The following is a 3891-nucleotide window of genomic DNA, read 5'->3' as shown; positions in this document are numbered from 1 at the left end:
CATCTATATGATCATCAATCACACATCATACTAGTCTTAGTATATCATTATTCCCACAATGATACATGACTAGGGAGTTTAGTATTGTTCATAACAATACATGGATTTCATAACATATTAAAGCATGCACAATACATAATGAATCAAACACTAATCCATAAAACCATAGAAAGTGTCAATACATCAAATGTATCATAATAAAGCTCGCATAATAGCACATCATAGAGCACTAAACCAACAATCTCCCACTTGCTCTAATCATGTATTGTTAAACATCTAATGCCCATATCCCTAACATGACCCTCATGCTTCGACGAAGGGAGAGGTTTCGTCAACGGATCAACAATGTTGTCATCTGTCGACACTCTGCAAATGTGCACGTCTCCTCTGTCTATGATCTCCCTGATAAGGTGAAATCGTCTGAGTATGTGTTTGGATCTGATATACGCCCCTTGGAACCTCGGATAGGCGCTTGGATGGAGGGAGATTGAGGGCCGCTTGATCAATGACCTCGAGAGGCACTCGAACTCAACTGGAACTTGGTTATGAGGGGATTGAACGGAGTGTAGGCGTCAGAATCAATCACTCACCCATGGGGGCACTCGAAATTGATCCGAACAGGGGAAAAGGCGGGAGGACGAAGGATAGAAGGCCTTGGACGAACCAAAAGACTAGCCTCGGACAAACCAAGGCAGAACGTCGGACAGACCAACGTATCTCAGACCAACCGAGGCAATCGGACAAACCGGGGCTTGGACGGACCAAGGATACTCGACACTCAAAGTGGAGAAGAAGAAATTCTGATTTCTTTGATTCAATAAGGTTCAAAAGTTCCTTACAAAGGGTACTTAGCATCCTTAAATAGAAAAACAACAACTAGATAATTGAAAGCAAGTCTACATGCAACACTCTAGCATTTAATAGGGTAGGTGGTTGTTTCTAACTGTTGGAGAAGGTTGCTTGCTGCATAAGAAGCTTCCTTTTGAGGCTAGCTTGACCTAGAAGGTGTCTCAACTTCGCACACGAGCATATAACTAGCCGTGGCGGATTTGACCGAGGACGAGCACACACCTTCGAGCGTGAGTTCGGACACGACACGGGATACGAAGGCATTGAGTTGTTGTCGAAGTGCCCGTGTCTTGGATCGAGTGATCGGAGGATTCATGCGACGGGACGTGTGGTCTCAATCCTTGGATCTTCAAGTTCCGGCTCCATTCCCGCTCCGAGCTCCGGTTCCCCTCCTTGCTCCGCATCTCCAAGCTCCGTGTCCTTGGTGATGTCCTCATCATTTCCTCCCTCTTGAGAAGATTTCACCCTCGAAATGTTTGTACCTGCATCGAAAGGAAGTAGATCAGCCATATTAAAGGAATCGGAAATATTAAACTCATTAGGTAACTCAAGACGATAGGTGTTATCGTTAATTCGCTCTATGACTCGAAATGGCCCATCGCCTCTTGGTGATAGTTTGGACTTGCGTTTATCCGGGAAACGCTCAGGTCGAAAGTGCAGCCAAACCCAATCACCCTCCTTAAATGTTACCGTCTTGCGGCCTTTGTTGGCGTGTCGTGCGTAAGATTCGGTTCGCTTCACGATATTGTCTCTGACCTTCTGGTGTAGTTGCTTAACGAACTCAGCCTTTTTTACCCCGTCGAGATTAAGAATCTCATGATCGGGTAAGGCAATGAGATCAAGAGGTGTAATCGGATTGAAGCCGTACACGATCTCAAACGGGGAGTGCTTCGAGGCAGAATGTATCGCTCAGTTATAAGCGAACTCTATGTGAGGTATGCACTCAACCCAATTCCCTAGGGTCTTTCCAATGGTAGCTCGTAGAAGAGTAGACAATGTTCGATTAACTACCTCAGTTTGTCCATCCGTTTGTGGATGACAAGTCATCGAAAAGACGAGTTTCGTGCCGATTTTCTTCCATAATGTCCGCCAAAAATGGTTGAGAAACTTAGAATCTCGATCCGACACTATTGTCCTTGGTATGCCATGAAGACGGACTATATCTCGAAAGAATAAGTCGGCGATGTGTTTAACATCGTCCGTCTTGGAACATGGCACAAAGTGAGCCATCTTAGAGAACCGATCCACAACAACAAAAATAGAATCCTTGTGTTGGATTTTGGGGAGTCCAAGGACAAAGTCCATGGAAATGTCGACCCAAGGTTGCATGGGAATCGATAATGGCATATACAATCCATGAGGTTGCACCTTTGATTTTGCTCGGTGGCATTCGATGAACTTGGCGCAAAACATCCGAACATCCCTCTTGAGATGTGGCCAAAAGAAGTGTTCTTGTACTACGACCAAGGTCTTATCTACCCCGAAGTGACCAGCTAGGGCTCCTCCATGAGCTTCACGGAGTATGACATCTCGTAAGGATCCTTGAGGGGCACACAAATGTTTGTCACAGAATAGGTATCCATCATGCAAGTAATATGGTCCGTGGCCTCCTTTTCGACATTCCCGACGATGGTACCGAAGTCACGGTCGTCCTTATACCGTGCTTTGAAGTGCTCAAAGCCGAACAATCTCGTCTCCATAACCGAGATCAAAGTGTGTCGGCGAGACAATGCATCGGCCACGACATTCTCTTTTCCTTTCTTGTACTTGATGATGTACGGGAATGTCTCGATGAATTCTAACCACTTAGCGTGCCGACGCTTGAGATGCTTTAGTGTTTCATGATCCGAATGCACTACGAATTCCTTGGCCAACAAGTAATGCTGCCAAGTCTCTAAAGCTCGCACAAGTGCATATAGCTCCTTATCGTAGGTCGGATAATTGAGTGCAGCCCCGTTTAGTTTTTCACTAAAGAATGCTACGGGTTTCTTTTCTTGCATTAGGACAGCTCCTATGCCAATCCCGGATGCATCGCACTCGACCTCGAAAGTTTTGTCAAAGTTCGGAAGAACTAAGACGGGAGCATGTGTAAGGCTGTTTTTGAGTGCAGCAAAGGCTTGCTCTTGTGCGTCTCCCCATTCAAATGGTACGTCCTTTTTAATTACCGCAGTAAGGGGAGCGGCTATGCTACTAAAATCCCGCACAAAACGGCGATAAAAGCTAGCCAAGCCATGAAAACTACGCACTTGTCCGATAGTGGTAGGGGTCGGCCACTCTGTGATGGCTTTAATTTTCTCCTCATCGACCCTAAGTCCACTAGAGCTAACCACAAAGCCTAAGAATACTATCTCGTCGGTGCAGAACGAGCATTTCTTCAGATTCACGTATAGACTCTATTTCCTTCGCATGGTTAATACTTGCTCTAAGTGAGTCACGTGGTCCTCCTCGGTTCGGCTATAGATGAGGATGTCGTCAAAGTATACGACCACTAACTTTCCTATGAAGGCTCTCAAAATGTGGTTCATGAGCCTCATGAAGGTACTCGGGGCGTTAATGAGGCCGAAAGGCATCACAAGCCACTCATAGAGTCCTTGTTTCGTTTTTAAGACGGTTTTCCATTCATCGCCTTCTTTCATTTGAACTTGATGATAGCCACTTTTTAAATCGATCTTTGAAAAGATCGTGGCTCCACTAAGCTCATCGAGCATATTATCAAGGCGGGGAATTGGATGGCGATATTTGACCGTGATGTTGTTTATCGCACGACAATCGACGCACATCCGCCAAGTCTCGTCTTTCTTCGGTACTAGAAGTACCGGAACCGTGCAGGGACTCAAACTCTCCCTAACGTACCCCTTATCCATGAGCTCTCGAACCTGCTTCTCGAGCTCTTTTGTTTCCTCGGGTTTCATACGGTAGGCTGGGCGGTTAGGTAGCGGCGCACCGGGTACTAGATCGATTTGGTGCCCAATACCGCGAATCGGAGGAAGGCCAGCCGGAATATCCTCGGGAAACACATCTCGAAACTGATCAAGAAGCCGT

This window comes from Tarenaya hassleriana, unplaced genomic scaffold (assembly GCF_000463585.1).
Source record: "Tarenaya hassleriana unplaced genomic scaffold, ASM46358v1 Cleome186, whole genome shotgun sequence".
Classification (NCBI taxonomy): domain Eukaryota; kingdom Viridiplantae; phylum Streptophyta; class Magnoliopsida; order Brassicales; family Cleomaceae; genus Tarenaya; species Tarenaya hassleriana.
Note: the sequence above shows the minus strand (reverse complement) of the source record.